Source organism: Engraulis encrasicolus, chromosome 5, assembly GCF_034702125.1.
Source record: "Engraulis encrasicolus isolate BLACKSEA-1 chromosome 5, IST_EnEncr_1.0, whole genome shotgun sequence".
In the NCBI taxonomy this organism is placed as follows: Eukaryota; Metazoa; Chordata; class Actinopteri; order Clupeiformes; family Engraulidae; genus Engraulis; species Engraulis encrasicolus.
This window is the reverse complement of record NC_085861.1, coordinates 4813622-4824744: the sequence shown is the minus strand read 5'-3', so window position 1 is coordinate 4824744 and position 11123 is coordinate 4813622.

Below are 11123 nucleotides of genomic sequence, written 5' to 3'. Positions count from 1 at the left end.
GGTGGAGGTGGTGGAGGAGGCAGGTGGGGGGGACCTGTAGGTAGGATGGGATATCTGTATCAGTGTATCGGTATCGGGTTCAGATATCAACATATTTCAAAGATCGGATCGGAATTTACCCAAAATATCGGAATTTTCCTGATACAGACATTCGGTCAGGTGCAATGTTAATTTGAACTCATAACACTTGCATATTAGTTTTCAGGATGGGATAGTTACTTTTTTTACTTGTTACTTTTTGCTTAATAATTGGTTTCCTGTTCCTCTGACTCCCTTTTCTGACCAAATAGTCTGCTTGGGTCTACCTCAAGTTGAAACCCATGCATACAGTATATGTGATTTTGGTATTGGATCGGAGTGGTATCGGTATCGGCAGATATCCAAATTTAGATATCGGGATCGGATCGGATCGGAAGTGAAAAAATGTGTATCGGTGCATCCCTACCTGTAGGCCGGGGGCAGCACGGGGCTGGCGGGACCCGCCGCGGGCGCGGGCACAGGCGAGGGGAGAGGCCGGGGTGCTTTGGTCATCAGCTGCGACGGGGGACGCTGCTGCTTGGAGACGTGTTTGGGGAGGTGCTGCTGCTGCGGTGGTGCATGGGGGTCAGCGGGGGGGTTGTTTTAGTTTATCTGAGGAGGGGGGCTCTCTGGTGTTCACTCATAGCTGTGTTCATCCAAGGTGTGCAAATAACAAACGGGAAACACACAAAGGGCCTACAAATTGAGCAAAACACACACACACACACACAACAAAACTCATTATGCCATGATAACATCTCCAATGTGATGTAATAACATTTAAAAAAAATAGTCAAATATAATAACATCACTACACGCCTGCCTGGTAGGCTATACAGTCAATAATAGAGTAATCATGGAATTGGAAAAGCTTGATTTTCCAAAAATGCCATAGTAAGACAAGTAGGCCTATTTCCTTATGTGTGTAATTACATAATCACACTTAAGTAATAACACCCACAAATTGCCAATGTCTGGTAACAAAAGTCAGTCAGTCAACAGTCAATTAACTCTAGGGTCATTTCACACAGCTGCGGGAATCTTGTCTCAAATAAAAAATCATAAACTATTACTTTTTTTCATTCCAAAAGACAACAGATTTGCGTGACCAGAGACACCATGAAACAGGATGGCACTTTGACCAAATATTTGCTTCCAGCGTCGTTTGGGTGTAGCGCATATTCATTAGGCCTACCAAAATGTGCCACAAACCGGATCGACGACGTTCAAGCAGCTGTTTACAACTATTGATGCTCATCCTTCTGATGCTGGTCATAAAAAGCAATGCGGTGGGCAGCGAAGCTGTTGGGAGTTTGCGTGCTTACGGATTACGTAACCCTACGTCCACGGCTTTGGAGACTAGGGACTGTTGGAAAACCTATCATGATGGGGAAGACTACACAAAAGGCCCACATTTCCTCTAAACATTAGAACAAACAAACTGATACCGGGATGTCTTATGGCCCTCTATCTAGAAATAGCCTATGCCAACTCAAACCAAGAAGCGCTTTGCAGACGGTTTGTTGATCTCGGTTTGCAAGAGGAGGGGTTGAGGGGGTCCTGCGTAACACTACACTGACTGGCTGGGCGGAACACTAGGCTACCGCAAAAGTGTTGAGCACAATTTTATGTAAACATATAACATGTTTCAGCAAAACAGCTTATTTCTGAACACTTTGTGTTCAGTGTTATACTGACAACACAGCAGTTGGTAAATCAATGCCTATTTTGGATAAGCTTTTTTTGTGTCAAGCGACCTATCAAAATCCATTTTAAACACGGCCAACAAGCATAACCGTACGTTAATGTTAGCATAGACAATCCTTTTTGTGATGTCGATATAACATGGTAAGTGTTTTTTAGCTGTTAAGTAGCATTGAAGAGGTCTAGCTTCAAGCGAACTTTTGTCCTTCCTGCATCAGACAACAAAGAGCTCAGAACTCACCTGCGGCACGAAGAAAAAGTGTGAACAGCAAAAAATGTTTTGACGAACAATAAAAGGCTCTGAGGTAGATAGTTCCTTTGAAGTATAAAAATATATTTGTTTTTCTTCGCAGAAGAAATTTAATTTAATGGACCCTATGTCGGAGCGACGTCGTTTTTTCTTCTGCTCCGTCTAGGGCTCAACTACACCCTTTGTTGTTATTGTTGTGGAGCATTAACAGCTGATCGACTGGTACGTCACGAAGGACGGCCCCTGGGCGGGCACTAGAGGCGTCAAATCAGCCAATCAGCTTCAGCGACTGACCCTGACTGACTGTCACCAACGCACGTGACCCAACCCCAGAAGGAGAGAAGGAGAGACAAGACTGGGCATAGTCCTGTCTGTCTGTCTGATGGAAGAACCAGAGAAATTAGAATAGAGGGAAGAACTTAATATGGCGTGAAGGGTCTGTCCAATCTGACCTCCTCTTTGGACATGTAAAATCAACATGTTGTTTTATTTATTTATTTATTTATTTTTCAAAAACATTCCAAAGAAAATGTGGTAGGCCTACAATCTCCAGAGTGAAAAACATGCAATTTCATCTGGAGAGCCTGCGCCTATGCCACCATGCAACTTTCCTCACTGTCTTCCAAATGTGAGTTGAAGACTCATTGAATTGACTCTGTTTCTACTACAATATTCATTTGACTTCTCTCGTGATATAATGCAATACAATGATACCCCACAGCACTCCACCAGAAGAAAACTCTGCAATTTTTTAGTTGTCACATACATACAGTGGATGCATAGGCCAATAGTTTTCAAATGAATAAAATAAGATAAACAATATTCCCATTAATTAAGAACTGTATTATAATAATCTATTGCATATCTGAACTCATTATAGCATTATCGTTACTTTGTAGCAGGGGTGGGGAACCTTTTTCATTTGAGGGGCCACTTAAAATTCATCCGAGAGTCGTAAAAGTCCTTCGAGGGCCGTACTATGAGCAGAAATCAGGATTTTGCCATGCACTTTCGGCCTATATTGAAGCCAGCCACCTTTAAAACAGTCCCAACATTCTCTAGGTCCCCTGAATATAACTTAATTGTAGATTAATTGTAGATTTTAAGATTCCTTTACAAACTATGTCATATTTCATGTGAAGCTGCATAACACGGACGGGACGGGGGCTTGGCTGGAATCTACTGGTTTATGGGGGGCCTTGTCATGGCAAACGTTTGGGAACCCCCTGGCATAGGCCACTGAGCTGAATCAGTAGCCAGTGGCTTGAAACCATAAGGTCAAGGAAGGAGCAGGAGGCCAAGTTGTCCTCAGCGCATGAGGTCCATTAGAGTGATGGCAAGTATTGAATAACTGTCACAACCAGTGGTGCATCCCCTCAGATAGCATGGGCTTTCTTTCCTGAACCGCAGTCTTGGGAGCGAGAGAGAAAGGGGTCCCAACAAAAGAGATTACAATATTTAGGTCAGGATAAAGGCAACAAAGGCCCCCACCCCAGCCCTGGCCCCAAAGACCCCCATCCCACCCCAGCCCTACGCCCTGCCCCTAAGGATGAGGGGTGCATACAGAGAAGAGCAGGGGTCAGTTGTCCCGGGCCCTGGGACCCATAATTGGGTCCTCATTACATTGAATGTATTGGGTGGGGGTAGCCAGGCTGCGCCCTGCTAGTGACGCAACACCTTCAGCGGCGTTCGCGATTGCAAGTCTATGATAATCAGGCAAGGGTGGGGGTCCTCATTACATTGAATGTACTGGGTGGGGGGGGTGGGGGGGGGCTTTCAGATGACTTTGTCCTGGGCCCAGCCAAAGCTGTCAGCGGCCCTGCATAATTATGGTCCCCAATAGCAGATTCTGTAATTTTCGAAAGACAATGAAAATGATAATAAAACAAAAGCCCTCGTCGCAGCTGCATATAAAGAGGACATGATGCTTGGTGGAAAACAAAAACAGCATGCACCTGGAGCATTCAAGAAGACCCTCATTAACAAGGGATTCTATTCTATTCTATTCTTTATTGTATTCTATTGCATTCTAGATTCTATTCTATTGTATTCCAGATTCTATTCTATTCTAACAAGGGATGCTACTATTGTTTATTAATTCAATTCAAAGCCATCTTGACTACAATAACTAAGAAGTGGTTTCCATGTACAGTATGGGGGATAAGATGCACCTGTCACAATGGAGTTTTTATCTTTATCTACAAGTTGTGTTTACACATAAACAGTTAAAATAATATCCGCATTTAAAAATATCTGCATACATGCAACCGGCACCTTTATAACTTGTGATAGAAAATGATATGTTCCATTGCAATGCCCAAGACAAAATCAGCATTAAAATGTGTTGCGATCTTCTATTGGTGTATTTTGAGCCTATAGTCTTTGCTGCTCTATTGGCCACATCACGGACAATGTAGACACTGGCATTAGATAAACACAGGGATATCCAGCTCCAGTTTTAATACTGTAGTCACTATAGTTATTTACAGTATAATAGTTATTAAAACCAGTGCTCCAATTAACACCAGTCAACTGGCCAAATGCTGGTGACAGTCCAATTTGGCTGGTAAAAAAGACCCATTTACTAGAAACCATTGACCCATCAGTGAGTGTGTGTTGGCTAGTAAAATTACTTCATGCAGTTACATTTAATAAGACCAACGTTTCGGCTTACATAAGCCGAAACGTTGGTCTTGTTAAATGTAACTGCATGAAGTACTGGAGTGTGCGACGACCATTCTTTTTCAAGTGGAGTCTAAGTTCAGTTATTTCCAAGTTGAGTCTCACACGGTGTGCGTATACTGAAACTCAAAGAAAGACTTGGCTAGTAAAATTAGAATAAAAAGTGAAGTTAGAGCCCTGACTATAACCAATACATGCTCAACTAAAGACAAAAATAAAACATCAGGGACGTGAGCAGGGTCAGAGCGGGGGGAAATGATCTCCGAGGTCCATCAGTCCACTGCAGCCCACAGCCAAGAAGATGAAGACTTCCTGCCAGAGCAGAGCAGAGCAGAGCCAAGAGACTTTATTTAGATCTGGACAGACACAAGCCAGCAGAGAGAGACTCAGGAGAGGAGAGGAAGACAGTGGAGGAGGAGGAGGAGGAGGAAGAGGAGGAGGAGGAGGAGGAGGAGGAGGACAGTGGAGTAGGAGGAGGGAGAGGAGGAGGAAGAGGATGTGGATGAGGAGGAAAAGGAGGATAAGGAGGAGGAGGAGGAAGACAAGGGGGACGAGGAATAAAAGAAGGAGAAAGAGGATAAGAAAGAGAGAAAGAGGAGGGGGAGAAAGAGGAGGAGGAGGAGGAGGTAGAAGAGGAGGGGGAGAAAGAGGAGGAAGAGGAGAGGAGGAGGAGGGAGAGGAGGAGGAAGAGGATGTGGATGAGGAGGAAAAGGAGGATAAGGAGGAGGAGGAGGAAGACAAGGGGGACGAGGAATAAAAGAAGGAGAAAGAGGATAAGGAGGAAGATGAGGGGAAGATAGAGGAGGAGGAGGATGAAGGGGAGAAAGAGGAGAAGGAGGAGGAGGAGAAAGAGGAGGAAGAGGAAGAGGAGAGGTGGACAGTGGAGGATGAGGAGGATGAAGAGGAGGAGGAGGAGGAGGATGAGGAGGACGAGGACGAGGAGGAAGACGAGGGAGGGAGAGGAGAGGAAGACAGGGGGCGAGAAGGAAAAGGAGGAGGAAGAGGAGGAGAAAGAGGAGGAGGAGGAAGAGGAGGGGGAGAAAGAGAGAGGAAGAGGAAGAGAAGGATAGAGGAAGAGTATCTGCCATATCATGAGGAAGAGGAGGAGGACAAGGAGGAGAGGAAGACAGTGGAGGAGGAGGAGGAGGAGGAAGAGGAGGAGGAAAGGAAGGAGGAAGAGGAGGAAGATGAGAGGAGGACAGTGGAGGAGGAAGAGGAGGAGGACAAGGAGGAGAAAGAGGAGGAGGCGGATGAGTGAGGACGAGGAGGAAAAGGAGGGAGGGAGAGGAGAGGAAGACAGGGGGCGAGAAGGAAAAGGAGGAGGATGAAGGGGAGAAAGAGGAGAAGGAGGAGGAGGAGAAAGAGGAGGAAGAGGAAGAGGAGAAGGATAGAAGGATAGTGTCTGCCATGTCATGTTGCCCCCCCCATTCCCTGACTCTGTCACTGTTGAGTTTTAGGCCAACTTTACTTCTGTTTGTGTAGCGAGAGGGACATGCTATTCCCGGCTGCTAAAGCAAATATTTTCCTTTTTCTCCCCATTGCATGATGCAAGCATGATTCACACACTCCGTCACACACTTGTCACACCTCCCTCACTTCCAGGGCTGCACTGGCCATCTGGCATATCGGACCCTTGTGGGCCCCTATTTTCAGAAATGTAAGCAAAAAATAATATATATATATTTTTAAACATTTCTGAAAATAGGGGCCCACAAGGTTGCAGGGCCCACTGGTGATGCAGTTCTGCGCCGCTAATTATGAGGGGCCCCTTTAAGCCAAAAGTGCCCGGGCCCTATTACTCCCCCATGAGAGGGTCCTTTTACCCAAAAGTGCCCGGGCCCTATTTCTCCCCCAGAGGGGCCCCTTTAAGCCAAATGTGCCCGGGCCCTATTTCTCCCCCAGGCCAGCCCTGCTCACTTCCGACCAAAATAAAGAGAGAGGAAGAAAACAAGGTCACACCTACGAGGTACACAGCATATGGTGTAAGAACACTGATAACCTATCTCTAGGAAAAAGGAATTTTCCAGAACAGATGGCTGTGTACATTTTTATCAATGGAATAAGTAATTGCCCTGAAATAATAGTTCTATCTTGCTTAATCTCACCTGAGTATAATGTTAATCAGTTGTTTATGTAGAACGTTGCATAATATGTGCCAATTGCAAAGTTGTTGGGTAAATGTTAAAGGGACACTGTGTGAGATTTTTAGTTGTTTATTTCCAGAATTCATGCTGCCCATGCACTAATGTTACCTGAATACTTGCCACCACCATCAAATTCTAAGTATTCATTATGACTGGAAAAATTGCACTTTTCATAGGCCTACATGAAAAGGGGGATCTTCTCCATGGTCCGCCATTTTGAATTTCCAGAAATAGCCGCTTTTAGCTGCAAAAATGACTGTACTTGGACCATACTAGTTATTAGTTTATTACTTAGTAAACTTTCATGTAAAGATCAAATTTGGCAATAGGGAGCCCAGTTTCAATGAGCAGCATAGTTGCAGTACCTTTTTTTGACCATTTCCTGCACAGTGTCCCTTTAAAGTGAACTTATTCCTATTATAGTCGCCCTCTTATGAGAGAACAATATGTTTATCAGAGAATGGGAGAGTGCAGCCATTTCATAAATGATTAACTTTTCCCGAACACAATGCATTTTCCATAATTTGTTATTGTGATTCTATTCCGTGTCCGAGCAAACTAGGCAGTGGCCTAGGGCCACCAGCTGAAAGTGGGCCCCTGGTATTGATTTGATGTACTGTATTTATATTCGAATGGCAGCAATGACAACTTTGTGTGGGTCTACTGACCTTCTTCAGCTGACCGAAACGTCGCAGTAAACCATGCAAATGTGAACAGTGTGCGGGAGCTTTCTTTGCTTTAACGCTGGTGGCCCAGGGTTTCCACTCCTACACACCTGACCGAGGAGGTGTGCAAGAAATCTGCACTTACTAAACTTTGTGTGGGTGACAGACATCCCTAAATTCAATTCAAATGAATTCAAATTATAAAAAGGGGGGGGGGGCATTGGTAGGGCCCTCCCAAATACTTTGAAACAGCCCTTGTCTGTAACAGCTGACGCGATGGCTCTCTCGGGGATTCTGCTGCTTGCGTTGTTATGTAATATTGTTAATGTTTAGGCCATGTCCAGGACTTCATGTGCGAGCGCGGCGGCGCGGGTTGAATGACCAATCGCGCTGTGTCGCCTCCCATTGGGAGACATTTGTTGACGCACACTACACTACACTACCCCAAGGTAGATTGTGAAAATAGTCTGCCGTTTGTTATCCAGACCTGCCATATCTTCCGGTCTTATCCTATTTAGAAAATTATGTGCAAGTGTCTTACAGTATGTCAGCACACATACATATACATTCTCAATCAGTCTCAAATATGTATGTAAGCTGATAACAGGCTCAAGTCAAAGCATACTCAAACTTAAACGGCAACAGATGAGTTTGGGGTGGGGTTAAAGGTCAACTCTATGGCATAACTGTAGGTCACCAGATGAGTGGGGGGGTCAAAGGTCAACCCTATTGCGTAGGTACTGTAGGTCAACCCTAATGTGGGTCAACTCTCATGTAACTCCGGAATGCCAAGTTCACAGTGAAGTGAAGTGAAGTGCAGGGCAGGGCGCTTTGGCAGAGCTGTCACAGGGACTAGTGTAGTAGAGGTAACAACCAAACAACCAGAGATGTATTAAGTTGAAGTATAAGTATTGTTATGGATGTAATTATTACAACAGAAATAGTGTGGTATTACTTAGTTGTATCCATGTAATATCATACTACGAGTGTTGTAATTACATCTGGAAACGACCTTTCTATTTCTACTTCATACATTTCTGCCAATAACAACGGTTTGGGAAGAGGAAGAAGCAGCCATGGATTTTACACTGCAGTTCTGACTAACAAATACAAAAACAGGATGGAAGATGATGCACTTGCTTCAACAGTAAAAGAGTGAAGGATAAATAGTGAAATACTCCTTTTCCCCAAGCATTATGAAAATGTGTTCTACAATAATGCAAGATTCGGTAATAGTGGATCTACCACATTAGGTACAGAGTAATAACCAGTGTATCAATATGTAACACCATGTAATACCAGTGTAATACCATGCACCAACCCTAACCCTGACCCTAGATGTAAGTACAAAATTGGTACATGGTGTTACACTGGTATTACATGGTATTACATATTGCTGCACTGGTTATTACACTGAACCTAATGCGGCAGATCCACTGTAATAGTGAACCATTAAAATAAAGAGCTACCCAAGATTCTTTAGAACTTTCACTGTCCAAACATTCCTCTGCGCCGTGACGACTGTTGTGATGGTAGAGCTACACCTTTAAAGTGACACCTGGGAAGAGGGTTGCATCAGCTGAGCAGGACCGGAGCGAGGGGAGAGGGAGGGGCACAACAAGGTGACTCACCAAGATTTGGGTGGAGCAGACAGTTTGCTGTCTTGCCTGACAAAAAACAAAAACATTGTCACCTTGCTGAAATAACTTTCCCCCCCTAAATGTTCTCAAAAACCCACCCAGTCACCAAGATTTGGGTGGAGCAGATGGTTGCTGTCTTGGCTAACAAAAAAACAAAACATTGTCACCTTGCTAAAATAACTTTCCCACTAGATTTTCTCCTCAAAAACCCACTCAGTCACCAAGATTTGAGTGGAGCAGATAGTTGCTGTCTGACAAAAAACCAAAATATTGTCACCTTGCTCAAATAACTTTCCCCCAAATTTTGTCCTAAAAAAACCCAAAAAAAAACCCACTCATGACACGAGTGCCGATATGAATCTAGCAGGGGTGGAAGAGTCATAAGCAGAGGATTAGTGTGGGAAAATATGTCTGAGAAAAGATGATTGTTTTAGCCAGGTGACCGTATCTGAAACAGACGTAGACAAAAGACAAAAAAACGACTAAAGGGTTTTCAGTTTCAGTATCTGTTTTATTGGAAGACTTATACAAATTATATGAAAACAGGTGTTCAACATACTGTACCATACATACATAGGCTACATCTCTGCATATACCTCTCTATGAAAAAGTGTCCTACAAAAGTGAACTCTTAACACTAGTTTTTCTTTTAGTATGAACTGTATGACAGAATGACTGTACATTGCTTTCTATTCAGTCAATAGTGTGACCTATTGCACCAAGAGCACTTGGTGAAATGGTGTCTCACACTTGCATCAGCCAGTGTAACATGTACAAATGTGAAATACTCCCAACATTGACAATATAAAGGTATAGGAAACCACTCTGTTATGTGTATGTTTCATAATACAGATGCCGACCAAAAAGGCACAAAGACAAGAAACTTCCATCAACATTTTCCAGAGACTGGGAACATTTTGACATGGATTGTCTGCTCTGAGGGAAACACTTAAAAAACCATTTCATGTCCAGAAATTCACATGATATTAACAAGTAAAAATAACCAAACACTTCTTGGGACACTCTTCAGTTTTTCCTGTTGATGTAGCCTTGAAAGTGAGCTACATCAGCACAAACTATGAGTGTTAATTTGGACTCTCCTAAGTGTTAAAATAACACTTGTGTTTTCCGTATACGTAGCTTTGTCCTCTTCAGGAATGGGAGACAAGGTCGCATTTGGACCTGTGATTAGTCAAGGACCAGAAATCAAAGTAAAACCCATTTTCCGCAGACTTCACCAAAGACTATCCAATCACTAGTTGTAAGTGTAATTAATACTCCTTGGTGAAATCCGCGTTACATGGGTGTTACTCGTCCTAACAAGGCTAGAACACTTTACATTGAGAAGTACCCAAGGTCACATTTGGCCCATGTGATTAGTCAAGGACCAGAAATCAAAGGCTGCCTCATCTAGTCAAAAGCCAAACAACCATCATGCTATCTCACCCAAACTTACATCCAGCTGGGAGCATAGCATTGACACCTGCACTCGGCAACCTTCATGAAATCATCTCAAACTGTACAACGATATCATCACAACCCCCCCCCTTTACTCTCTCTCTTTCACATCATCTCAAAAACACATGATCTGCAAAACACACCTCAGTTGGAGGCCTAAACTAGACTAGGGGGCTCCTTGCAGTCTTTTGCCCAAATTTGCACATCAGTCATCCGTGTTACAGTTGACAGTCCACACACACACACAAAAAACTCCCCATGCAAATGAGGTAACCATTACGGCAGGATAGGACCTTTTATGTCAGTGGATGAGGGATAATTTGGTTGCTATGGACACATGGGGCCGGCTTGATGGATGAATCAGAGGCCTCCTTCATGATTATGGGATGTTCTAGAACGTGAGGATCCATACTAATGGGCGATATAAAAACAACCATGTTACCATGGGCAACACATTGGCTACGTTTACATGAGACATTTAATTCAGAATTAACTCCCTCTGAATAAAGCTTAATTCCGCTTTGAAAACGTCATGTAAACACTTCACAATTCAGAATTAAAT